A 27,417-nucleotide genomic window follows, 5' to 3' on the forward strand; every position below is an offset into this window, starting at 1 on the left:
TGGAGGCCCTGGGTATTGCAGCAGGACTCGGAGCATTTTAATTTCCTCAGGCCCCACCCTCCTGAAGACTGCCACAGGCTAACCCTGCGGCTCCCAGGGGTCCGGTTACAGTTCTGGTACTTCCGGTTCCCCAGGCGGGCTTCAAGGGAGGGAATGTCTAAATGAGGAGGAGTGGGTGCAGGTTCAATCCCTGGGTCGGGAAGATCCCCTGGAGTAGGAAATGGCAGCCCACCCCAGTATTCCTTTCACTGCATTCATGGGGTGGCCTGGAATATCCCCGTGGACCGAGGAGCCTGGTGGGCTAAGGTCCATGGGGTCGCAAAGAGTCAGACACAACTGAGCGACTGAACACAGGCTCTCACCGGGTGTCTCCCACAGGCCTGGGGCTCAGCCCCTTCAGCTCCAAGCCTTTTTGTTTCTGACAGCCATGCAGAGGCCTCCACCTAGCTCTTCCCCGGACAGGAAAATCAAAGGGGTTGAGGGGGAGAAGAAGGCAGTATGTGTGTGACTGACTCAAAGCCCTGTGTGTGAAATGGAAAAGGAAGGGAGGGGATGGGTAGAGGTCAAAGGGATGCAGGATGCACCCTTTGCAGGCACTGGGAGGTCGGCGTGGGGGAGCTGAGTGAGAAGCCTGCTTAGATAGAGGGATGAGGGATTTGGTCCCGGTACTGGCTACTGAAGGTATCAGAAGGGTGGTGGATGCATCGAACTAAAAAATTCTGTTAGCATAAATCACCCACTGTCCTTCCTTTACCCATCAAAGCACAAAGACAAACTGATCACCCAATGGAGGCTGCACCATGGCAAGCAGTACTGGGGATGCATCCTGCTCCCAAATGCGTTATGGTCTGGGTCTAGACAGGAAGACAAGACTCAGGAACAAGAACATGTGTGTGTGTCTGTGTGTGTGCAGCACTGGCTGAAAAAGCTCGTGATAACTACAAGTGTGTGAGAGCCCAGCTAGTCAGTGTTTGCTCACAGCTGCTCCCTGATCATTCCTAGCGCAGAAAATGCAACAAACACACAAGACTCCCAGAAGCCTGACTGATCCTGCAGGGTCTGTTTAAGACTTTGCTCCTTTATGTGTCTCTGCACATGTGTGTACCTGTGTCTGCGCGTCTGAGAGCAGGCACATCGGTAGCATCTGTAACTTTGTGCTAGAAGAAGGCATTTCTAAGATCTGTTGCATGTCAGAACAGCAAAGGAAGCCAGGAGTCCCATAAGCCTACGATACAGAAGGGGAGGAGACAGTCCAAGCGGCTGAAGGTCACTCTGCCTCAGGTCATTCAGCAGCGAACGAAGTAATAAAACTGGCCATGACGCTCATCTCACGAGACACCAATCTGTGGGCTCCCCGGAGGGCAGAGGCTGAAGCCGAGCTGGAAACGGACTATGGGAACAGTTTTCTGTTCTGCCCATGGCAACAGCGGGGAAGGTGAAAGCGCCTGGTGTTGCTTTGCCATCCTGGGACATGACAGTTACGGGGAGACGATAAGGGACGTGGTTAAGGTCTGGGCTCTGGAGACAAACTTCTGTGGCTGGAATCCTGGCCCTATTACTTACTAGATGCTTCTTTACAACTCTGGGCTTCCCTGGTGGCTCAGACGGTGAAGAATCCGCCTGCAATGCAGGAGACCCGGGTTCAATCCCTGGGTCAGGAAGATGCTCTGGAGAAGGGAATGGCAACCCACTCCAGTATTCTTGCTTGGAGATATATACTCCTTGGAGAAAATACTCCTCTTCCTCCATGGACAGAGGAGTCTGGCAGGCTACATGCCCTGGGGTCGCAAAGAGTCGGACATGACTGAGCGACTAACAATCTCATTCTCTTTACATTTCTGCACCTCTGTTTCCTTTATCTGGAAAATAGCTGGCCCACACCCCCAACTGCAGCCGCACTGGACAAAGCCAGCACCCGGCTTGCTAGCCTTACTCTCACCAGGAGGGGGCTAGAGCTTCTATCTGGGTTGTCAGGTTTGGGAATTACAGAGTAAAACAGTCAAAAAGGAAGCTCATGTACCTGGAAGCCCAGAGGCTGAACTCTGGGGTCCCAGCAGTGGTCCCTGGAGTAGACGGGTCCCGCTGCCAGGAGCATTAGGCAACAGACTGATGCCTAAAGCCCGTTTTACATCTTGTCGTTGCTTTACTCTTCATTTCCACTCCTGCCCTGCATCATCTCATGTCAAAATCAGCAGGAGCCGTGAACCCGGCCTTGTCTTCATCTTAGGCCAGAGGACCCTGAGCTCAGAAAAGAGGATTTTTCCTGCGGCTGGCGGGAGCCTCGCCTCGCCTACCGAATCCAGGTTGGCCACAGCTCAACCCTCCAGGCTGGGTACCAGGCCTTCCTTAGCAACCGCCACTAAATCACGGCTGAGAGCGCCTGCTCATGGGATCTGGGCCCCCGGGGTGGGTCCCTGTAAAGAAGCCACACTTGAGCCTGAGCCCAGCAGAGCTGGCGAGAGGAAGCGCGTGGGCTCCGTGCTGGCACGGGCCCGCCTGCCCCTCCACCCCGGCGAGAACCCGTGACAAACAACCTTGCCTGGTGCCCAAGCACCCTGCCAAGCCCTGTCATGGTAAAACCCTGGCAGGCTCCTCAAGGAGTCCAATTTCAGCCCAGCGGGTGGGGAAACCAAGGCAGCAAGAGCCCAAGGTGACCAAGCTCATACGCGGCGCTGGCAACCAGAGGCTGGGTGTCCACGGCTGCACGCTGACATCCCCCCGCTCCGAGCCCTTGGACCCCCCCAGCCAAGACTCTGGGGCCCGGCAGAGCCCAGAGAAAGACCGAGCACTTGTCATCCATGAATCCTCACTGCGGTACCCCCTCTCCAGGGCAACAGAGCCACTGGGCAGCTCTCCCCACTCCCCCACCGCCAGGAGCCCCCTGGGGCGTCAGGTCCAGGCCAGGAATCCAGCTCTAGAACATTCCAGCTCCCAGCTGAGTGCCTGGAACAGCAAACATCAAAAAAACTGGCAGGCAGAGGGAGAAGGGAAGATTAGATCATTACAGCAGAATGAAGGCCACCGAGCAACCCAGGGAGGGGAGGAGGGACAGAGGCCAAGAATGTGTTCAAGGCAACCTGAAAACTCCTTCAGATTAAAGCAGGCCCAGACACTGGCGGCCGCCCCACTGCCTGAATTACTGGCCGGGGTGGGGGAAACCTGGCGTGTCTGCGCCCTTCTTCAGGACCCTAGGGCTTAGCAGCTAAGCTAAGTGTCAGGGAATCTTGGGGAACAACAGGAGGCATGTCTGGTGACCTGGGTGAAGAAGACACACACTTGGGCACAAAACCCACGTGGGCAGGTATCCGCAGGAGCGGGTGCGTGTGTTTGCGTGCAATCTACAAACATGTTTTCACCAGGCTCGAGGAGAAGTAATCAGTCATGTCCGAGGAATCTTAGCAACAGCCATCCCCAGAAAAGGCTCCTGCCAGCTGGAGCGGCGATGAGTCAGCAGAGGCAGCCAGGGTGGGAGGGTTAGGGGGGTGGGGAAGAGGCAAGCTCTCGCCCTGGAGCCGGCCTCTCCCTTCTCCCGGCCTGGCCGCCCCGCCTGGGTCACTGCTTTGGCACTGATGTCCGAGAACGCATTCCTGGAACTGGCCGGCCCAGGCCGCTCAAGGGTTTCTCCCTCCTCCTCCTTCTTCCTCTCCTGTCCCCACACCCGGCCTTTAATTTTTTCCTTCTCGCTGCAAAACCAAAACACCACACTCTCACGAGTTCAGGAGCTGCGGCCAAATGGCAGGAGCCGGCAGGGCCGGCTGCAGGACTGGGACACAGGAGCTGCCCGGGCCCCGGGGTGGTGTTGATGGGGATCCGGAGTTCGGCTTCAGTCCCTCGGGGTTAGTCATTGCTCCAGGGAACAGGAGTTCAAGGTGGTGGCTCCCGGGGGAAAATGGACTGCGTCCGCCTCTGTCCCCCAGAGCAGAGCCTGAGGTTGCTGACATGGATGACGGGCAGGTGGGGGAACCGGGGATGAGAGGCACCACCACCATCAATCGGGGCTCCACTGCCTGAGCGCGTGTTTGTTTTATCTTCACAGCAACCCTCGGGATGGTAGAAGAATCATCTCCTTTTACAGACGGGGAGATGGAGGTGCAGACAGGTAAAAGGGATTTGGCCCAAGATCATGGAGCGAGTTGGAGGAAATGAAACTAGGCTGGAGCCACCTTGGGGGCTTCAACTGATGGACCACACAGCCTTTCTTCCTGGGCGGCACCTTACCCTGCGTGTGCCAGGATCACCACACCTACATAAAACAAATACAATAAAACCCAAAGAGGCTAGTGCTGTATCCCGACCCCTCTCCCTGCTCCCACGAGCCAAAAGATCTGGGTGAAGAGCCATCTGCAACCTCAGCAACCATGGTAGAGACAGGGGTGGAACAGCCTGGCCCAGCCTGAATCTCTGGCCTCTTTACTGGAGGCAGGAAATGAATAAAAGCTAAATGAGTTTGAAAATGCCAGGAGGCAGTGTTTATCCCCTCTCTCCCTCCCCCTCCCCCTGGCAAGGACCGTGTATAGTTACAGTTTAATCTTGGAAATGCCAGACAGCTGTTCCCCGTTGCTAAGAGACTGGCCCACATTATGCAGATGTCAGGGACCTCAAATGTCTGCCGGAAATTACAGATCATGTCGGAGGAGCAGAGGGACCTTCTCTCGGCCTGGGGGGGAAGCGCAGCAGGAGACCCCCACCCACCCCACCCACTCCGGGAAGGTGGGGGTTGTGGATGGCAGAAATAAGGGGCCCAGCCCTCCCCAGGTCTGCCCCCCTGAGGCTCTGGATCCTTCTTGGTCCCCCTTCTGCCGCCCTGGCTCCCTCCTTCCTGCCTACCCCGCCCCGCCTCCACCCAGGCCTTCCGCCTTGGACAACTGTATGGATGCCCATCTCCACCTGCCCCCCCAACCTCCCGTTTTCCTTCTGGAGCATCCTTCTTCACTTCAGTGTCCTCCAGTCTCTCATGCAGTCTTCCCTGCCCCCAGGACACAGCTGAGCTTATTGAGACAGTGCTTCAGGGAGAGACAGCCCCCCACCTGGAGGCAGGGGTCCCACTCCCTGAGGGCCCCCGCCCCTCACCTGGAGCTGAAAATGGACACACAGTGCAGGCGCTCACACACGCCATCCCTGACATCAGCCCTCACCACTGCCCCCCACGGAAACCGACGGAGGGCCGTCACCATGGTAACCACAGGCTACAAGAGCGGCTGCATCCCTGGTCCCTGGGGAAGGGCAGCTGCCATCTTGCAGGGCAGGAGGGCCGGGGGGTCAGAGGGGAAGCCCTTTGCCAAACCTGTACTCTAACATGGACCCTGACTGAAGGTGACAGAAGAATCTAGCAGGGCCCTGCAGGGCGATGAGGGGCAGGCAAAGCTCCTCACTCAGGCTGGAGAGGGACTCAGAGAAGCTGCCGGGCAGTGCCAAGGGAATAATAGCACCAGCAGGGTCTGAGGAATGACCCCCCTGGGTATTGTGGAAGTGGGAGAGGGGATGAGGCCTGGGCCCAGAGTGGGTGCTGAGGACCCGCTGTTGCCCTGGACGTCCACGGGGTACCCTTGAGGGCAGCAACTTTATCACACTGCCTTTGCATCCAGGCTCCATCTGCTCTCCCTGTTGCTGGCTGAGTGACCTTGGCTTCCTCCAGCCTCATAAAATAAAGCCAGGCATACTTTATGTGCCCTGGAAGGTGGCTGTGAAGATAAGTATGAGGTGTGTGTGTGTGTGTGTGTGTGTGAGTGAGCCCATAGATCAAAGCGCTTTATTGAAAGGTTCATGGAAGCCTCATGAAAGCAGGGCTGTATTACCAACCCAGCCAGACTTCCCTGGAGATCCTGATGGGAAGGGCATGCTATTTACACAGCTTTCCTTCCACATGGCCAGGTCTTCCTCCCTGCCAAGTGGACACCACCCTCACAGAGGGCCTCACTTTGTGCCCTGGCTCTTCAGGCCAGCTCCTCCGCCCCCACCCCACCCCAACACATTCCTCCCGCAATGCTGATGTCAGGTGGGGAAACTGAGGCACGGAGACTTCCAAGACCTGCCAGAACCATCGTAGACCATGAGCTCCCCCATGGCCCCTCAGAGCTGCCAACCCTGCACCCACATCCTGCAGCCTCAGCCCCTGCCCTGGATTTAAATCTCAGGAAGGCCTTGACCTCTGTCTCCACCAATTAGACCCCCAGGTCCCTCCTCAGTGTGAGCTGGGCAAATCAACACCTGTTGATCAACATTTGCCCCTCTTAGCTGTCCTTTCCCTTCTGGAAAATGGAAACAATAGCAGTATGGACCTCTTTAGGGTTGCTGTGAAGATTGGATGAGATGAAACCCACAACCTGCTGAGTTCCGACTAAGATCTCAGTTCATTTCAGTTCTTTTGTTAAAGTGGAGCCTTCGGCTTGGCACTGCCTCCGAAGAAGAACCGTGTCACGTTTCAGCAGGGAGAGGAAGGGAGAATTCCTTGGCTGCATGCATACCTGCTCAGCAACTGGTTTCTGCCTCTTTGGAAGCTTCTGGAAAGGTGGTCCGGGACAGTGCCCCTGGGGAGAACTCTGAGGACCAGGCGCTAGCCATGAAGACTTGGGAGGTTCCTTGGGACCTCAGACAAGATGCTGCTCCAGAAAAGGAATGGATGGCGGAGGACGGTGTCCCCGTGCCTCCCAACCCCCTACCACCCCCCAAAGAAATTGCTGAGCCAGAAAGGATGTGGTGCCAGGCAGGAGCCACTGAGACCAAGCAGGGCTGGCTCCCAGTGCATTCACTCACAGCCTTCCCTTGGCAGAAAGGAGACGGGGCAGCTGCTCAATCTCCTCTTTGTTCATCTTTCTCTCCCCTACCCCAGGCCGCATCCGTGCATTTCCTTCCCCTCCCCCTCACCCGCAGCTTTCTCTCTCCCTCGTTCACTTTCTCGCCCTTCCTCATCGCCCTCCCCCTTCCATCCTTCTCTTGAAGTGGATTTCTTGCTTTCTCATCCTTTCTTCTCCCTCAGAGCTCAGAATCACACTTGGCAGCCAGTCGTCCTCGCCTGCCTCCCTCCCCTGTGTCCTTCCCTCCACCCGCTCCTCCAGCAGCTTCGCTTCTCTTCCCTTCCCCTCCCCATTTCCTCCCTCCTCCTCCTTCCCTCCTGTGTCTCCTTTCTCTCCCCGCTTACCCTCCACCTCCTCCTCTCTCTCTTCTCTTCACCTAAAAGAGACACTTTGAATCCCCAGGCAGACAAAGCCAGGTCAAGGTCATCCCTCAAGCCCTCCCCAGCCCTGGCCTGGGAGACTGGGGTCCAGAAACCAAGGTCAGAGCAGAGCAGAAAATCAGAGTGGGTTGGGGAGAGTCTGTCACGGGATCCAGACGACCCCTAGGGCACCTGGAACCCTCTCCCTGCCGGGATTCTTATGCCAGGCCACCTGCTTCTCACAAATGCCCCACCTGGCTCCTAGCTCCCGGCTGCGTGCAGCCCATGGAGCAGGGAGTGTCTGAATCTTCACCTTCCCTGGTTCTGCTTACTTCCTTACTCTCTGCCCTGGTGAGTCCAGGTGAGAAGGAAGAACTTAGAAGCAATCATAACCTGCTTCAAACTGGAAGCAAAGGGCTGGGGAGGGGTGGGGGTTGTTTTATATAGGAGGGGCACATTGTAATAGAAAAAGCATGAGGCTTTAAAACCAGACAGGCTGAGCTTGAAATATTGATTCTGCTTCTTAGCAGCAGATAACCTTGAGCAAGACACTTTCTGCACCCCACCATCCACTTCTGTGCAATGGGGATAACAAAGGCACCTCCATCCTGGGGTGGCTTCGAGAACGCAGGGAGAGAACGCACACACGGGAAGTGCTTGGCACCGGTGGCTGCTCCTGTCTGAGCACCAGTTTTCTCTCCTTGGAAGAAAAAAGGCTTCCTGGAGGAGATGGGGCTTGTTTGGGGTGTTGAGGGATAGGTAATAATAGTAATCATACTTCTATTTTTGTTGACACCAGGTGCGATGCTAAGCATTTTGAATGCATTGTCTGCTTTAATCCCCAGCAACCTTATGAGGCATTTATTTTTTTTACCTCTTGGTTGGAAGCTGAGGCTCAGCCAGAGGAGGCAATTTGCCCCAAGTCACACAGCAAAGTGCAGAAAGAAAATTTTTAACTCCTCTGCTATCACTGGGAGTAGTGGTGGGGGGCAGGGCAGAGTGACAGCCAACAAGACCCAAGCACAGTCCCAGCACAGTCTGTAAACCAGGCCTGTGCAGGGCACAGGGGGGCCTGGGTGTGGCTGGGGGGGACTCTAACTGAGGCTAGCTCAAGCCCCTGGCTCCATCTCAGGTCAGACTCCGAGCCTTCTGGTTTCCTGGCCCAAGCCAGATTTCTTGCTGTTGAACCAGGTGGGTAGGGGATGGGGTAGGGGTCCGGGTTCCCATCTCTGGAGCATCATGTCCCAGCGGGCCCCCTTCCTTCCCACACACACACACACACACACATCCTTTAATCCTGATAATCCCTGAGGTTCCGTTCCCGCCCCTTGTATGGCAAAAATTGTCTCTCTTGGGTTTTTGCCACCCCGTATTGTATAACCGGGATAATCGACTCCCTCTTTTCTGGGGAATCAGGACGGGGCTCAGACGGGTGTGGGGAAAGAGGGCAGCGGCCATGGGACCGCGGGAGGCGGGTCATCTATGGGGAAAGAGCTCTTGGTGAAACCTAAAAACAGACGGTTTCTGGTGAGAAGAGCTGAGCCCCGGAGGGCACTGGCCAAACAGGTGTGGTTGCCCCACCTCAGTTCCCAGCCGGGGTCTCTTCCCCCAGCCAGCTCTGATTCCACCAGCCTGGCTTTCAAAGAGAACTCCGTAGTTTCCATGGCAACTCACCCACGTGGTCTCCGCCTTGGAGGCTGAGGAGTGGGGTGGGGCGGTGGGGAGAGCCCAGGGCAGCTGACAAGCAGGCAAGAGGCGCTCCTGGAAGCTGAGGGCAGAGTCCCACCCTCCCAGGCCCTGCCACCCCTTAGGTCTTCACCTCTCCCTCCCGGGGGTCCCCCCACCCCCCGGCTGAGACCCCACAAAGCCCCCAAGGAGAGAGGGGAGGGACCTCCATGGCAAGAGGCAGCAAGATCACTTCTGGCTGTTGGGTCCTTGACCTGAGCCGTCCGTGGATCACGTCCTCTCTCACCTCTGTCCTCTTCAGGGAGAGGTTGGGAGAGCCTGAGTCAGAGGGCACCTTCACTTACGTCTCATTGTCCCTTTCCTGTGAAACGGGGTCTTCGGCGTCTGGTTCTGGAGCTAGGGGGTCTGAATTCTAGCTCTCTGAGGCTGTGTCCTCTACTTTACAATGGGTTTGAGCACATCTGCTTCTCTTGTGTTCTCAGAGGGCAGCACATGAGATGACATTTGGGAAAGTGCTATGTGAGAGAAAGGAGAAAAAAAACATAAAAAAGAGGAGCAGAGAAGCTCCCGGTGAACTGGGAGGGCACTCAGAGCCCCCCGCTTTGCGTCTCTTTGTGGCCGGGGGCCGGCTGTACTGCAAGGAACCTGCAGTTCAGAAACCCTTGTATTAAAGCATTGATTGTTTTTTGTTGTTGTTTTTTAAGCCCTCACCTTCTTGTAATAACTGTGTCTTGACTGATCGCCCCTGGATGGAACCCCTTACCAAGAGCGTCTCCTCCTGGCCAAATATCTAGTCTAGAACCAAGCGCCCCGTGATGCTGCCTGGCTGCCCTGCCTCCGTCATGCTGATGCTTTAGGTTGAGTGAGGCTTTCCCTGGAGAAGCCAGCTCATCCTTCTCTGGGCGTTTCCACCCTTCCTCCCCTCCTGCCTTTAGACTAGGAGGCTCCCTTGTGGGCTCTGGCTGACAAGTTCTCTCCAGCCCTGCTGGTGGGGACTCATCTGGGCTTGGTCCCCTGAGAGACAGCCAAAACCCTGGAAAGCTGAGCTTAGCAGCAATGTGTGTGTGTCTGTGTTAGTCGCTCAGTCGTGTCCGACTCTTTGTGACCCCATGGACCATAGCCCAGCAGGCTCCTCTGTCCATGGGACTCTCCAGGCAAGAACACTGGAGTGGGTTGCCATTTCCTTTCCAGTGGATCTTCCCAACCGAGGGATAGAATTCAAACAAATCTCCTACATTGGCAGGTGGATTCTTTACCACTGAGCCACAAGGGAGGGGATGGAGTAGAGGGAGAAGAAAGAGGCCAAAACACCTGCCATACCCCCTACTCTAGGGAAAGGGGCATAAATTTGGCCATTTCTGTCTCTCTTCCCTGCCCCCATCTCCACGCACTGCCTCAAGAGGAACCCCCAGGCTACAGTCAGCTACCAGCTAGAACCAGTGTGTCCCTTCCCTTCTCCCAAGAGCCCCTGGGTTTCCCTGAGCTGCTTCCTCCTGCCCTGGGACCCGAAGGTAGCCTCCTGCCTCCCTCCCTGTACCTCCATCCCTCAGCCATCAAGTGGGGTGCTCTCCAAGCCCCCCTTGGCTCAAAAATACTGACTCGGCAACTCTCTGCAGCTGGCAGAAGTGCCAGGCTGCAGCCTCCTCCCCCATGGCCCAGCCCCCCTCTTTTCCTTTGTCACCTCATTCGGCAGGGCCCCCGAATCCCAGAGTGGGTGGCTTTCATTATTTTTTCTTTATTTTTATCAAAGGGTATTTTTTTTTTGTCAAAAATTGTGTTTCCCCTGAGAGCGCTCAGCCTCTGAGCAGGCTCCCCTTTGTTTCCATGGTGACAGCAGCTGGCTCACATGTGTGGTTGCTATAGAAACGAGGCTGGTTCTCCTCCCCTCCCCTCTCAGTTTCCCTGCCTTCCTCATCACCTCACCACCCCTCCTTCCCCTTCACACCACTTGGGAGGCAAGAAAGAGCAACGGGAGCCCTCCCCGCCCTGGCAACTGGCATCTTGGTAGTCAACTGGGTCTTGGTCCCTGGCTCGGCTGTCACCGTGACTCGGCCCAAGGGCACATCTACAAGAAGCCCTTCCTTCCACGCCCTGCGGTGCAGCCGTCGATCCCAGGCAGCGTGGGGCACAAGGAGCCTTGAGACAAGGAGCCCTGATCATCCTGCCTCCGACAAGGTGCTGGCTGCCTTCTCCCCGCCCAGAACAGAGCCCACCCCAGACGTGTGTCCGGCACCTCATGTTACACACAAAAGCCTCTTCCTGCCACAGAGTAGATGTGTGAAACCAAAGGAAGGCTTCTGGGGAGGAAATCAATGGCAGGAGAGATGGAAGCAGAGGAGAGAGGGAGCTGTCTTGCTCGTCAGTAGATGTTACATAGGTTACGTGTCATTTTTCCCACTGACATGTGCACTCTTAAAGCTCGGGGGCCCTGCCTGACTTGTCTCTGATGAATTCTCAGTGTCTGGGGAAGACAGAAAGCATCATATCCACCAAAATGCTCCTAGTGACTTTTTTAGGTGGTGACTCTTATTAGACACCCTTTTCGCTTCTTTTCTGCGGCCATCAGATGTTGTATATAAAAAGAATAAACAACAGGTTTATTTGTTTGATCTTGAAAAAAAAAAAAAAAGGGAATGGCACTTGAAAGATTCCAGAGACTGGAGGCTCCTCTCCTGAAAGGGGAGCAGGCGGCTGCATGACTACCCGGCCCCTTGCATCACACGCTGGGGCCCAGAGAGGTGAGAAGGTGCTCCACTGGGCCTGAAAAGAGGCGGCTGGGATCTAAAGGCAGAGCAGGGGAGAAAGGCAGTCAGCCCAGGGCAGGGCGGGCCGAGCGAGACTCTGACATCTGCGGGTATCAAGGTGACTGCAGCCTTGATACCCACAGCGGCCCTGGGCCCTGCACTCACCCTGTCTCCCAGACCGGGAATTGGGCTCAACTGAGCTAGAGAATGTGTGCAAGCAGCCCACCAACAGGGTAAGTTCCAGACACCCCCGTCTAGGTCTCCAGAGAGGCAGGGCTGGTGGAAAGACTTCTCAAGGTCAAAGAAAATGTCTTGCGGAGTCTTGTCCTCCAGCCAAGGGCGACCCTGTCTCTGTCTCCTTCCCTCCCACCTGCAGTCACCACACGGGGAGTGGACCTCGAGGCACCTCGTAAATCCTTGATGGTGGGGGGCTCAGGGGGCGGGAGTCTGACGGATCACGTGAGTGTCCCCACCATCCCCTCACTGGATGGACAGACGGACGACAGGGGCCCGGGCTCATCCCTGTCAGCTAATCCTGCCAGCCTTAAAGGCAGAGAAGGGGACAGGAGGAAAACAAAGAGGAAAGGCAGAGGTGGAGGAAAGTAGGGTCTGGCTGTCCCCACCACCCAGCAGAGAGGCCCTCGCCTTGCTCCTCTGTGCTTCTCGGTGAGGCCTAAGGCCACCAGAAACAGACTGGGAGGCACAGAGGGTCGGGGCTGGGCAGGGGCACAGGATGCAGGAGGATCAGGATTTTTCGTGACAGGGGTTGCATTCAGTGCTTGGCGGTTTAAAAAAAAACAAACTGAATATCTGAGTTGTACTTTTAGTCATGAAGCCATCATATCGTAAGGTTCCGATTTGCCCAGAAGTACCCAGTTTGAGCCAAGGCTCTGAAAGCGATGCTGTCATTCTATACCACCTCCTCACCAAAGCCAAGCAAGCAAGAGCGCCTCTAGGATACTATCAAGCTTTCCTTCACTGTGGTGTGCGAGTGGGAGGGGGACCAAGGGTCAGAAGGCCCAGCAATGGATTGTGTCCACTCTATAAAGTCTCAGAGAAATCACCTCTACCACACCCATGATGAGAAGTTCCTCTACCCTCTGCTTGAATGCCTCCTGTGATGGGGATCTCATCTTCTTACAGCTATGTCCTCTCCCCAGTCCTGGGTTCCAATTTTCTCTCGCTAATATTTGTGCTATTCTTTTCATTAAAAAAAAAAAAAAAGCCATGCTTCTTATTCTTTTCTCCTTACAGAGAAGATCAACCACAAATAGCATCTGGGTGTATCTGTCATCCATGAAAGCTAAACTAGCCCTCACCCCAAGCAGGTTTTCCTGATTCTAGCCAAACTTTTAAAGCTCCCTTCTTTCCCTCTCCCCTCTCCAATCTTCTGAAACGCTGTCTTGCCCTTGGCCCTTTCTGCAAGCCTCAGCCCCAGGCGGGGTGCAGCGGGACGGGTTCTATTCTTGCCAGCTCAGACGCGCCTTTATTCTTGTCCTTGGTTCTGTGCCCTTCCTCCAGCTTTGAACGTGTCCTTCTCAGTCTGAGCTCATCCGCCAGCTCTGCGATGATGCACCTCATCTCTTAGGCTCCTCCCCTTCTCCTTCTCATCAGAATCTGTCACGGTTACACGGTCAGCATCTCGTTTCCAGACCGGTGCAACATTCTTCTTTTAAGGCTCACCTAGAGGGTCATGCCTGGCTTTTCCTTCTGTGCTGAGTGTTACCGGCCCACGTTAGATACGTTAGCATCCTCCTCTCGGTTCCTTTGAAGTGGGAGAGATTATTTGTTTCCTAAGGCTTCCGTGATAAATTACCACAAACTAGATGACTTAGAGCAACAGACGTTTATCCTCTCACGGTTTTGGGGGCTAGACGTCCGAAATCAAGGTGTTAGCAGGGCCGTGCTCTGAAGGTTTTTCGAGGCAAGCAGCTTGTTTCTTCAGCTTCTGATGGTTGCCGGCAATCCTTGTAGACTGATTACACCAGTTTCTCCTTCCATCATCACATGGCTTTCCCTGCAGGTCTCTCTGTACCTGGGCCCATATTTCCTTCTTATAAGGATACTAGTCTTTGGAACTAGGACCCACACTGTTCTAGTATGACCTCGTTTTAACTTCACTATATCTGCAAAGACCCTATTTCTAAATAAGGTCACATTTCCAGGTTCCGGGTACGTATGACTTTTGGGCGGGGGACTCTTATGTGACTCCCTCACCCTCATCTTTATTTCTCTCTCCCATGCTCCCACAACCCTCTAAAGCTTTCCAGTCAGCCTGGTTCTTCTTTCTTGACATCCTTTCAGTCCGTCCTAGCTCACCATCCTGACAGCCGGGCCCATTCCGCCCAGCACCGACTCTGGGACCAGACTAGGTCCTGGCTCCCCTGTTTCCATGTGGTAACCTGAGAATGTCACTTCACCCCCTGGGCCTCACTTGCCTGGCCTGTAAAGTGGGGATGACAGAACCTGCTTCATAGGACTGTCGCGATGATCAAGTGAATTCCTCTTTGCAGAGAAGAGCAATGCCTGGCACAGACAAGGCCATAAGTGTGAGGTGTCATGTCAGGCCTTGGTCCTCTTGAGCAGGGGTCTCTGCGGCCGCTCCCGAGCCAGCCGCTTCCAGCTCCGGTCTGTCCTCGAGACACAGATCTTACCACGTCATTCCATGTCATCTAAATATGTTCCACCTTCAAGTCAAGATCCAGAAATTTCCAGGGGAGAACACAGGACCTTTGGCGAGGTGGCTGTAACCTACTGTGCCCCCAACTCAACTCTCAAAGTCCTGTGCATGTAGGTGCACACGCATATACCCGTGTACACACACACACACACACACGAACATAAATTGTTCTTAAGCCGTGCTGCGACCTAACTGTGGCTCTTGAGAAGCACCAAACTCTTCCCTGCCTCTCAGCCTTCATACCACTGCTCCTCTCCCCAGACGTCTGCTACTTCTCCTTCCAGGTAGATTAAGTCAGGTCCACCATCTCCAAGGGGCTTCCCAGGTGGAACTCATTGTAAAGAATATGCCTTCAATGCAGGACATACGAGATTCGTGTTCAATCCCTGGGTTGGGAAGATGCCCTGGAGTAGGAAATGGCACCCCACTCTAGTCTTCTTGCCTGGAAAATTCCATGGGCAGAGCAGCCTGGCAGACTACAGTCCATGAGGTCGCAAAAAGTCAGACACAATGGAGCTACTGAGTGCGCGCGCGCACACACACACCATCTCCAGGACACACTACCCCCACCCCGCCAGCCTTCTAGCCTCATCTGGGCCCTGACTCCCAGGGCCTTGCCCAGTCTTTGCCCCTCACAGCTGGGGAGCTGCTCCAGGACTAGGACTGTGTCCCATCTCTGCATCTTTGGAACGTTCCTTGGAACACAGCAGGGATGTAGACATGAATGAAGCACACGGGAAGAAACAATACCGTATTTCCCAGACCTTGCCAGCACACCTTGATCTGTTTTCCCTGTTTCCCACTTGACTTGACACCCACCTGTCTTCACCAGCTTGCTGGGACCCTCCGTCTCCTGCCAGCCCCAGAGCTTCTTCCCCTCCAGCACCCTGCTCTTCTGCGGCCTTTCCTGGCCTTCTGGGCATCCCCAAACAGCCTGATTAAGATCCCATCCCTCCAATTTTCGCTGATCTTGTTCCATTCTTCCCTTGCTCGGGCGACTCATGGGCTGTCCCTCCCTGGAGGCTGTTGCTGGTCCCGTGATTGGATTGCTTGCACACCAATGGGGACTGACGGGAAACCCCTTCCCAGCGCAGCTGTGTGTGGGCAGACGGGGCGAGAAGGCCCAGGAGCCCTTAGAGAAGGAGTGCTGGGAGGCAACTGAGAGCATAAACACTCACCCCTGGAGGGGGAGGCTTGCACTCAACCTCCACCACTGCAGGGCAACACCCCAGGGCACCCCTTGCCAGGTGTTTGCCAGGGCACCAGAGCCCCTCGGGGCACTTTGCTGGCAGAGAAGGAGGTGGTGAGGGAGGAAGGCTTTCTCCTGGGGTGTCGCCCATGGGGAAGAGCCTCATGGGGCTGCTCCAGGGCCCGACGGCTAGCAGAGGGAAGGCGAGCCTCGGAGTGCCCTGGGCTTTGAGCAATTACCCAGAGCCCCAGGCCCCAGCCAGAAGGACTTTAACGGAGCCTCACCTGGCCCCTGTCTTCCTGTGGGCTGGGGGGTGGGGTGGGGGTGTGCAGGAGCAGGGCTGCTGGTCTACCACTCAGAGGGCCCATTGCAGCAGCAGGGCCCCGTCTCCAACTCCTGACCTGATTTCCAGCTATCACCTCCCAGCTCCCTGAGCCTCTCGGGGCTTCTCTTCTGCATACTAGGCTCCCATCTCCAACCCCCAGCACCCAGTTGCCCAGGCCAGAAGCCAAGCAGCCTCCTTTGAGGCCTCTCTCCCCACCAGGCAAACTAAGCCAGTCACTTCAATGTGGTCATTTCAATCCCCAAACCCCGCCCAGCCCTCGGCCACACCAGCCTCTGGCCCTGGACGCCTCTGACAGTCCCTTCACTCCCCGCCACGTTCCCGCTCTCCCAGATCACAGTGTGACCAGCAAGGCTGGAGGCAAAAGTGAGTACAGAATAAACGGTTTGTTGATCTTGCAGGACACCATCCCATTATCCACATCTCCAGGTTTTCTGGCCACCCTGCAGTCGCCACTAGCAGCCCGAGTGGATTTGCTCAGTCACACCTGATCTTGTCTCTGTTCTATTCAAATCCTCCATAGATTTCCTCTAAACTCAGGGAAAAAAAAAATTCCAAATGTGCAACTCTGAGGCCGCCTAGGGCAAGCTAGAGGAGAGCTGGGGGGTCTCCTCCACCCAAACCCCTCATGATGGGGTTCACTGTCTTCCCTTGACTCTTAAGCATCATCCCTCTCTTAGAGTTTCCCCAGTTCCCAAGCTTCTGGAAATTTGCCTGAGCGAGTTTATCTCTAAGTCTACAACAAAGGTCCATCTAGTCAAAGCTTTGGTTTTCCAGTAGTCATGTATGGACGTGAGAGTTGGACTATAAAGAAAGGTGAGTGCCAAAGAATTGATGCTTTTGAACTGTTGGAGAAGACTCTTGAGAGTCCCTTGGACTGCAAGGAGATCCAGCCAGTCCATCCTAAAGGAAATCAATCCTGAATATTCAATGGAAGGACTGATGCCGAAGCTGAAACGCCAATACTTTGGCCCCCCTGATGCGAAAAACCGACTCATTGGAAAAGACCCTGATGCTGGGAAAGACTGACAGCAGGAGGAGAAGGGGATGACAAAGGATGAGATGGTTGGATGGCATCACCAACGCGATAGACATGAGTTTAAGTAAACTCCAGGAGTTGGAGATGGACAGGGAAGCCTGGCATGCTGCAGTCCATGGCATCGCAAAGAGTCAGACATGACTGAGAGACTGAACTGAACTGCCCTGCTTAGAAGAGTACTGATGGCTAGGCACTGCCTCCTGCCCTAACCAGCTGCAAGGCCAGGCCAGCAGTCAGGCCCGGTCTGCAGTCCCCAAGCTGCTCTAGGTGCCATGGGGAGATCCATGCAACCCCAGGACCAAGGCAGGGACAGCGAGTCTCAGCCCAGAGCCCCAAGGGCAGCGCCAAGCCCTCCCTTCCCACTCCAGCCCCCAGGCTCCCCTCCACTCTGTATTCGAGGCCCACTTTCTGCTTTGATGGGCTGGTGACCATTTTCTAGTGGCCCCAAGCTACTCTCTGCATTATTCATGGGCTCCACTCCCTGTGCTACTGACACAGCCTCATCTCCTGCTCCATTCAGAGAGAGAGAGAGCGAGCCAGGCCCCAGGGAAATGGTGCCCCTCCTCACCCCCGCCACCCCGTTCCTTTTCTGCCCTTTTCTTAAGGCAGGAGGGTCAAGAAGAGCGTCTGTGATGACCACACACACCTCAAGGATCACCAGGGCCTTTTAGCCATTTGCTGATTTCCATCCAGACCCACGGCCTGCTCTGCGTGGGTTTCAGAAGAGCCCTCTGGTCCAGTCTTCTCTACTCTACCCCGGGCCTGTCTCCCAGCCCCCAGCTACACATAGGAGTGGGGAGGGCACCAAAATGAGGAGGCAGGGCTGGACCAGTGCCTGCCTGGCTCCACAGCCTGCAGTCCCCAGGCTGCTCTAGGTGCCACGGGGAGGACCGCACACAGCTTCCCTGGAGGACATGGACAACAGGGTCCACAGGGGCCCCACTGTAGCAGGTGGGGGCAAAGGGTTAAGGTCACCGTGCTCTGAGCACTCAGCTAATCATCATATTTACTCTTTAAACCACTCTTTGAAGCAGAGAAACAGGCTCAGAGAGGTTCACAGGACCAATGTCAAACAGCCAGCAAGTGGCAAGGCCCAGATTCTCTGAGTGTAAAGCATCACTTTGAGCCAACTCCTGGCAAAGGGGGTCTTTTCCTCAGTGCGCCCCCCACCCCAATCCCTGCCGCCTGCCTGAATCCTCCTTCACCACCTTTCCAAGAGCTGGTTCAGCCAAGCCTGGGGATACCACGCCCAGCTGGCTGTGGATGCGCAGCTCCGCCTGCCCCAGAAGGACCTAACTGCTAATCAGGAGCTCTGGTATCCAGGCAACCAGCCTCCCTGGCTTCAGATAAGCAGAAACAGCTGGGAGCTGCCCAGGCTGGGGAGCTGTCCGTGGGGAGGGAGAGGGGGGCACCAGCCAGCCAGCCGGCATTATTTTTGAGTCTGCTCTTCTCACCTTCCTTTCCGGCCCCCTGTGGCTTGAGCAAGGGCCTTTCAACAAGCTCATCCTTGCCACTGTCGAAGGGGAGGGGTCTCCCGAGACTCGGCCCAGCACAATTGAGGGGAAGTGGGTGGGAAGCTAGTGACCATCCCTCTCTCTGTGAGGAAGGAAGGGAAGGAAAATCGCTCACAGGCGATTTTGGGGCTCACAGGCCCCAAAATGCAGGGGCTCTGGGTCACCTAAGAAACAACAGTAGTTGCGGTTCACTTTTCAAGGACTCCAGGCCCTACTGGGGCTTCCCAGGTGGCAAGAGGGGTAAAGAACCCGCCTGCTAATGCAGGAGGCATCAAGACATGCAGCTTCAATCCCTGGGTCGGGAAGGGCCCCTGGAGGACGGCGTGGCAACCCTCTCCAGTACTCTTGCCTGGAGAATCCCACAGACAGAGGAGCCTGGTGGACTACAGTCCATGGGGTCGCAAAGAGTCGGACATGACCGAAATGACTTAGCAGCAGGCCTCAATGACAGGATTTCCTCTTCCCTCATGTCAGACCAGCGGCAAGTGCCAGTTCAGCTAAATATCCCCACCCCACAACACCCCAGCGAGGTGGGGTAATTAGGAACGGGAGGGGGCCCGGAGGCATTGTAGAGGAGTGGACTGCCAGGCCAGCTGGGATTGGTTCAGTCCCAGTTCTGCCGATTACCAGCCTGGCCACACCCCCTCTGAGGCTCAGTCTTCTCATCTGCGAAATGGTGATGCCAGTACCCGCAGGCTGGAGAGGGGGGCGGGCGGGAATAAGTGAAAGTGCGTGAAATGCCAGCACAGTGAGTGTCTGGAGCAGCGCTTTCTTCCCTTTCTTGTGTCTGGGCCTGCCCCTGCCCAGCCTGGACACCTCCCCGCATGGTTCTCTTCTCCTCTCCCCAGCTATTTCTGTCTCCTGTTCTAAAGGTCAGTGCCTTTCCGGGGACAGCAGCTGCTGCCTCTCCTCCGTCTCTAGGTGGTGTCAGGCCCCCTGCCCGCCCCGGGGACAGTGGGCGCCCCAGATGGTTCCCTCTCCCTCGCCTGCACCCAGGACTGCTCTGGGCAAGCCCACCTCGCTTTGCGCACAGTTTCCAAGGCTGCACAGCCATTTATCAACTGACCCTCTGACCGCAGCTAGTGGCCAGAATGCCTCTGCTGCTCCTTCAGCACCCCCAGGAGGACCAAGGCTCACTGCTGACCGTCATCGTGGGGGCCTCTTCCCTGGAGTTCCGGTTCCAGGTGTCGCCAGGCCCTCTCTGAGGGCTGATGGCCTGTCCCTAGAAGGTGGCTTAAAGGAAAAGACAGGAAGAGACAGTGCACCCACCTGACTCAGGAAAAATCATCGTGGAAACTTCAGGATTAAACCCCCCTCCCCTTCCCACACCACCCCCTCCCCTCTGCTGGCAGGAGGTGGCTATCTTCTGGAAGCCCCCGCCTCTGGCAGCCCATGCAGGTGTTCCCTGTCCCCAGCAGGGTGCACACCAGCACCCGAGAGGCGGGGGAGGGAGAGGAGCAGGTGGGTGAGTGACACACGCCTGTAACCAGAGCTTCAGCAGCCAAGCAGCGACTAAGGGAGGCTGTGGGGAGGCAGGTGGCTTCCTCTAAGCACTGCTGAACCGCCTCCCCGGGAGGCCCCCCATGGGATGCGACTGACCCCCTAAGCACAGACTCGCAGCTTCCCCTTGGTGTCAGGACGGCTTCATATCCATCTCCTGCAGCCCCCGACAGTCCCCTCACAGAGAGGAGTGGCTGTCGTTCCCATTTTACAAGGACTGAGAGCCGAGTTCAGCCAGTGCCCCTGCCCACGCCATTTTCACAGAGGAGTTCCTTCAGGGGATCCCAGAGTGTCCTGACCCAGGGCCAGGGGTTGGGGGCTGTCCCTTCCCACCCCTCATCTAGGTCTGACCTCACCCAAGGTCCCAAGGAGACAGCTGAGAGGACGGGACTGCCCAAGGCCTAGGCTGACGACAAGTGTGTGTATCGGGGTGGTGGAGGAGGAGGAAGGCTTCCTGGGGGCCCCGACCCCAAGAAATGCAGAAAAAGAGAAAGATGTAGCCCCTGGGCGAGGGGAAGGGGCGGGCTGGAGCTGCACCCACCTCTTCCTCCAGCCCAGGCCCTCACCAAACTCTCCCATTCCATCAGCCCCCCTCCCCAATCTCCTCCCCGCTTCCCTCCCTTTATCCCACTCCTGCTGCACTGGTTTCCTGGAGAGGAACACAGACACAAAAGCAAGATAAACAGAACAGAAGGGGGCTTGGGAGGAGCATTCCAGAGCTAAAAATAACAGGGTCAGCTGGCCAGGACAACCTGGAGGCCCCACTGCCACCCCACCCTGCAGGGCGGCCCCAGCCAGCACCCCCACCCACCCACCTACAACCCGTCTGCTCTCAACTGGGCCTCCAATCTGAGAAGTCAGGAATGCTCATCTGCTGTTTCCACACTGGCCCCCAAGTGTGGGGCCACAGCCAAGGGAAGGGGAAGCCCACCCCAGCTAGGTGACCCCCTCCCCTCCCCATGGCAGCTCCTCCAGCAGGGCCACTCATACCCTCCCTCCTGCCTGGCATTATTCCTTTCATTACCATCATCAGCGCTTTGACAGAAGAGGAGTTTGCAGTCCTGTCCCTGAAGGACAGCTCCTTCACACCAAGGATCCTGGTCCCCCTACAAGCAGGACACCATGGCCCTCCCCGGAGGGGGGCACTACGTGCCAACTCTCTTCCATCTGGAAGCTCAAAGGGATTCACTGCAGCAGCTGAGACTGGCCCTGGAGCCAAGCAGTCACGCCTGGCAGAGTTCAGAGCCTGCTGGAAGTGTTAACCCACCCTCCGCCGCAGCTGGGACCAGACGGCCTGTAGTCTCTCCGCCTGTGCAGGTCCCAGGCCCCCAGGACTTGCCGGGTAGAGTTCTGTCCATCTAGGGGTGCTGATGGGAGAGGTCGGGGAGCTGAGGTTGCCCCCCATCCCTTAGGGCAGGAGAGCCCCCTCCTCATATCCACGAGGCCCCTGGAATGCCCCCGCAGGAGTCTGGCGAGCACGCCCGGCTGCAGTAGCCCTGCAGACGGAGGACACCCTTTCCTGAAAAGCGGAGAGGCCTCGGACAGGCCTGCAAGGCATCAGCCGGGCCCCACCGCTCCACCCACGCTGGGGATTGCTCTTCCCCTGGCCACGACAGGCAGGGAGAAAGCAGAGATTGTTAAACCCAGAGCAAGCAGGGCAGGCTTAGCTGTGACTTAGCTGCTTAGTCTTAGCTAACCGGCAGAGGGGTTTTTGTGCCCACCATGGGAGGCGGCAGCTGCTGAACTCCTGAAATGTGGGTTGCAGGGCGGGGGGTGGTGGGCTAGAGGAAAGGGGTGTTCACAACCACAGGAACCCAGTCTCCTTGTTGACTGGGCTCCTGGGTTGACAGGCTCTGCTTGAATACACCCAGAGATGGGAGGCTCATCCCTGTGAAAGCTCTCTGGTTATCAGCCATCTCTTCCTTGCTCTGTTGAGCTAGAATCCACATCCTTGTGCCTCCCACCATCTGGTTCTGCCCTCTGGAGCCTGAAGCTGCTCCCCTTCAGCAGAAAGGCCCTTGAGAGGTAGAGCACTCTATCTCCAAACTACTGGGTCCAGGCATGCTTTCAAACGCCAGAACGGGGGAAAGAATTAGATGATTCAAAGCCATGCAGCACGGTGGATAACACCAACACTTAACAACTCTGCTCGTGACCCCCACGTCGTGCCATGCACACGGGGGGCTCTTTATGTAGCAGAAGTGGAGTCTTTTCCTGCCCAGCCCTAGTAGACTCTGGAGGGACACCAGGTCTTTCTCTGACAGCAGCTGAGCCCTGTGTTGCTCACCAGATTGATTGGATTCCTCAGGCCAGAGAGCTGGGCATCGTGGAGACGCATCTCATTCCCTCCCCGTCTCCACCCTGACAGGTCCCCTCAGTTCCCACCCCCACCCCCAAACCCTGCCTGGTCTCTTTTCCACCCACTTTGCTTGTGGCCAGCACCCTAACCGAAGTTGCCACTCACTTCCTCTCTCCACTTCCAGATCCTGCTTTCCACCCCACCCCCAAATCACTCTCTATCCAGAAGCCAAAGCGTGAGTCAGAACCCATCGTTCACCTGGGAAAACCTGACAGTGGTTGTCAGTGTGTTGTTGTGTTGTCGCTAAGTGGTGTCCAACTCTTCCGCAACCCCATGGACCGCAGCCCGCCAGCCTCCTTTGTCCATGAGATTTCCCAGGCAAGAATACTGGAGTGGGCTGCTATTTCCTTCTCCACGGAATCTTTCTGACCCTAGAATAAAACCTGCTTCTCCTGCATAAGAATCCATCTGTCAGTGCGAGAGAAGTGGGTTTGATCCCTGGATTGGGAAGATCCCCTGGAGAAGGAAACAGCAACCCACCCCAGTATTCTGGCCTGGGAAACCCCATGGAGAGAGAAGCCTGGCGGGCTACAGTCCATGGGGTTGCAAAAGAGTTGGACCCAACTTAGCGACTAAACAACAACAGTCTTTACCACTGAGCCACTAAGGAAGTCTGGTTGCCAATATACCTCAGTTAAAAAACCAAACTTCTCACCATAAGCTATAAGGCCCTTCAACACCAGGTTCTGCCCCATCTCCCTGACCACCGGCCTTCTGGAGCACACCAAATCTCTTCCCGCCTCAGGGCCTTTGCACTTGCTGGCCTCGCGCCCTGGAACATCATCACTCCGTTATCTCTTCACAGGCCTGGCTCCTTCCAAACCTTCAGGTCTCAGCTAGAGCATTACCTTCTCAGAAAGACCTTCTGTGACTACCCTGCTTTTATTAGATCCTCCATTACAGGGCTTTTTTCATTTCATCTGTGTCACAATGTATTTAGTCACTCATTCGTGTTATTGTCTGGCTGCCACACTAACGTATCAGCTTCACGAGAGCGGGAACCCTGTTTGTCTTGCTCCGTTGCTGAACTTGCTGCATTTCACGGTGGGCCTGGCACCCATGGGCACACAACAAATGTGTGTTGGATGATAAATAATACCCTTGCCAAATACACAGGAATATCTGGAGTCCAGCCCTCCTTGGAAACAGAGAGATGAAAATGGGAAAAAAATCACCCAAGGGCCTCCTGAACTCCATCAGAGAAGGAATGCATTGAAGAAAAACTGGCCGGTTCTCTTGGGTTTGTCTGTCCACTCATTCACTTAGTAATTCTTCCTTCACAAAAACTGAGCACTTTCTGATGGCCAGAAACCATTCTAAGGGATTGAAACTTTAGTGGTGAACCATACTGACAAAGTCCCTGCTTCAAGGACCGTACACTCACACCATAAACCTTTGATAATAATCACGTTAACAACAAAATAATTACAGAAGGTGGTGAGAATACAGCAAAAGCAGAAACTAGGTCTTGGGAGTAGAGTTAGAGGGAGGTAGGATATTAGAGAAGGTGATCAGGGAGGTCTGAGAGCTGGGAACACAGAGCTGCCCTGGATAACCCAAACTCCCCCTTATCCGCCACCATTTTCTCACCAAGAACCAAGGAGTTATGAGTAGAAAGACAAGAGTAGGTGGGAGGGAGCCAATGAAGTGCACCCTTGGCTAGCTGGGTCCCCATAAAAACGACATAGGTAGCTGTGTCCCTGGGAAGTTCTGTATCCACTGAGCCCTTTAGACACAGGGGTCTGTTGCATAAAGGAAAGTGGCAGAGATTCCTCCTGTAGAGCCCAAGGTCAGCACAGCCAGGTCCTCCGTGTTCAATGCCCACTTGCCCCATCCACTTACTTAGAACAAGGGAGGGGGCTGCAAACAGATACTCTCACAGGTAGACCTGTCTCAGGGCACAGGAAACAGGGTTCCACCCTGACACAAGGTTTGTGAAAGGAATTCCGCAGGGAGTAAAAATAAAATAGAACCGTAACAAATGATTTGGATACCAAGATGACCAAAGCAAGACAAAACAGAAAGACTGCACTTGTTTGGTGACAAAGTGGTGACAAAATTCCACCAGATACCCATCTGCATTTGAGGGGCCAGCACCGCTTGGTCTGAGCACCGGCTCCTTCAGGTTGCACGCATCCAGGGGACAGTGTGTCTTTTGAGACAGGCTGGGACATGGGTCGCTTTGCTGCAGAGCTGCAATGCTTGCACCTGGACACACCTCTCCTCCAGCAACAAAATACAAAGAAACCATATGGGACTGAAAATAACTATCTGCTTGGGCAGTCGCAGACAAACTCTGGACAAAAGATACAAGGAGACCAAGAAACCATCTGCCAGGTTTGAGGAACCTGGAGCAAAAACAAGGGAGTCAGGAGCAAAAGCAGTTTGTACTGCGCATGTGCATGCCCCTGCACACGATACCACCTAAGCGGTGGGCAAATAACCTAAGGAGCAAAAGCAGTTTATACTGCACATGTGCATGCCCTGCACACGATACCACCTAAGCGGTGGGCAAATAACCTAAGGAGCAAAAGCAGTTTATACTGCACATGTGCATGCCCTGCACATGATACCACCTAAGCGGTGGGCAAATAACCTAAGGAGCAAAAGCAGTTTATACTGCACATGTGCATGCCCTGCACACGATACCACCTAAGCGGTGGGCAAATAACCTAAGGAGCAAAAGCAGTTTATACTGCACATGTGCATGCCCTGCACACGATACCGTCTAAGCGGTGGGCAAATAACCTAAGGAGCAAAAGCAGTTTGTACTGCACATGTGCATGCCCCTGCACACGATACCACCTAAGCGGTGGGCAAATAACCTAAGGAGCAAAAGCAGTTTATACTGCACATGTGCATGCCCCTGCACACGATACCACCTAAGCGGTGGGCAAATAACCTAAGGAGCAAAAGCAGTTTGTACTGCACATGTGCATGCCCCTGCACACGATACCACCTAAGCGGTGGGCAAATAACCTAAGCCACCCCTCAGGCCTGACCCCTGGACACATCCCTACCCTCACCCCAAAAAGGGAACCAGCTTTCCCTCCTCTCCAGGAGCAAGAAAGCAAGGGAACCTGTTTGTTCGCGCTCCCTCTGCTGAGGCAAGAGCCCCAGTAAAACCTTGTGTAAATTTCATGTCTGGCCTCTGTGGTCAATTTCCACTGGTTAAGGAAGCCAGGAACCCTGGTCGGAAACAATCAGAGTGGAGCGCCCTTGTATATTTTGTTTCCCCCACTTTCTTATCTCTTCCCCTTTTGTCAAATGTAAACAACTGTGCTGTGATCTAGTTCTTGGTGGGCTCAGAGGCCGAGGGAGAAGCTAGATAAGAATGGTATGAAGGAGTCCTCTTCTGAAAGGGTTCCTCTCCCCATTCTCCATGTTGGAGACACGGAGACAGCCCCACCTACCTGCCGCTCTGGGAGATGTGCTGGGCTCCTCCAGTTCATCACCCTTTGCATCCAAGCACCAGATACAGTCACTTCTTAAAGAGCTCTCATCTCCCCCGGCTCCTGCTGGTGCCCTAGGTCAGGCCATTGTCCCTCTGCTGGATTTCCCTGTAACCTCTCCTTAACCTCTCATCCATCCAACCCTAACCAAACCTCTCACCTCCACCAACCTCATCCATCCTCCAGGGCCCTCCAGAGGCATCTTTAACAAACACATCTGGCCTGGCCCTGTCTCCTGAAGGCCCACCGGCCTCCGGGGTGCGGGGGGAGGGGCGGGGAGGGGCTGGGGAGGGCCTGGTTTGTCCGCGTCCATGGCCCCATCCCCAGCTCCGCCTGTCTGGCTCCATGGCGAGCCGTGTCTCCATCCCAGCCTGAATAAAGCCTGGGCATTATCCAGAGGCTTGTAGGGCAACTTCCTGGACCCCATCTCCCCCAGGGAGCGGCAGCACTGGTGCCTAGAACAGGGTGGCACCGGCTGGTGACGCACGGGGCCAAGGCGACCTGTCAGATGCGTCCTCCTCTGCGAGCTGAGTGGAGGCGGCCAGGAGCCTGGCCCCAGCCGCAACTGGTGTTGCCATGGAAACTGTGCCGCGGCAGCGCCACCCGGGGCCTAGCCTTTTCCCTCTGCCTTTTTGGCAGGCTTCCTCAGCCACCCGAAACCCATTCACCCGAGCGAGCCGGGGCCTCGCCCCTGCCCCCCACCCCCAGCCCGCCCTTCGTTGGTCCTAGGCTGGGTCTTCCCCCGCACCCCTCCTTCCTCCCCCTCCTCTTCCTCTCCCAGCCAGCCTTTGCCAAAGCGCTGGGAGGAGAGAGCTGGGCCAAGGAAGAACTCAGATTTTCAATTCTAAGCAGATTTCCCCTCCACAGGCAGCGAGCCCTTTCATGCATTTTTTTTCCCCCTATTGTCCTAAACGCAGAAACTTGCATTAGGATGAATGAGCAGAAACTCCTGTCTTTGTCAGAGCCTTGGCAGAACGCCAGGCATAGAATGACCTAAAACATTCAGAACTAAATGGAGCTGGAGAGGGGGTGGCGATAGCTTGCCAGAGAGAAATGGAATAGTGCTCGGGTGGGGGCGGGGAGTGGTGGGGAGGAGCGATGGTAGCCCTTGTTTCTAATTATAATAATAGTGTTCTTGGTGTCCCCAGAGACACCGGGCTAGACCTTTTGCAGATTCTCCTTTAATCCTCCCCAAATTCCTACACCCTATATATCCACCCCTTCACCCATTTTCGGCGGTGATGAAACCGAACCAAGGCCCAAGATCAAAAGACTGATGGAGTGGGATTAGAACCCTTCAAACTCTGGAGCCTGAACCACAACTCCAGGGTCACCTTCTTGTGGGCTGATTCATGACTCAGGCCACCAGTTCCCATCACCCAGCGCACCCCCACACCCTCCCCCGACTCCAAGCCCCTACACACCCTGCCTTCCTGAGCCCCTCCCCCTCCTTCAACAGTTCGCCCTCATTTCCATTTGTCAATGTAATTTGTAAATCAGACTGATTTACCTACTTGCTGCCCCCAAATCAGATAGTGAAGGGAGGCCCTCTGGCAGAGGGAAGGGTGTGTGTGTGTGTCGTGGTGGCGGGGTTGGGGGGGGGGGGGGCTCTTTCCAGAACCAGGCGAGGGATGTTCGAGCTGCCTTCAGGGCAGACAGAGCCCTTGCTCTGCCAACGTTCGCATCACATTTTTGTCTCCAGTGTGCAAACTCTGACATGGAGCAAGTGCTCAGCCAATGTTTATCACACGCACAGTG

At 55.6% G+C, this 27,417-nt stretch overlaps 1 long non-coding RNA gene across 2 annotated transcripts in view; it reads right to left on the minus strand.

Moving 5' to 3' along the window:
• The window catches only part of LOC139185390 (uncharacterized), a 35,327-nt gene extending 9,422 nt beyond the window's left edge, over positions 1-25,905 (minus strand). The window contains exons 1-2 of one of the 2 annotated variants that reach the window (XR_011569023.1): positions 25,621-25,905; positions 9,184-9,354 (exon numbers count right to left, since the gene is read on the minus strand). This is a non-coding gene — a long non-coding RNA (uncharacterized lncRNA). Of the gene's footprint in view, positions 1-9,183; positions 9,355-20,872; positions 21,418-25,620 lie in introns of those variants that run through there. The other variant, XR_011569024.1, reaches the window with a different exon arrangement.
• Between the last annotated feature and the right edge of the window lie 1,512 nt (positions 25,906-27,417).

Source organism: Bos indicus, chromosome 10, assembly GCF_029378745.1.
Source record: "Bos indicus isolate NIAB-ARS_2022 breed Sahiwal x Tharparkar chromosome 10, NIAB-ARS_B.indTharparkar_mat_pri_1.0, whole genome shotgun sequence".
NCBI classification, from domain to species: domain Eukaryota; kingdom Metazoa; phylum Chordata; class Mammalia; order Artiodactyla; family Bovidae; genus Bos; species Bos indicus.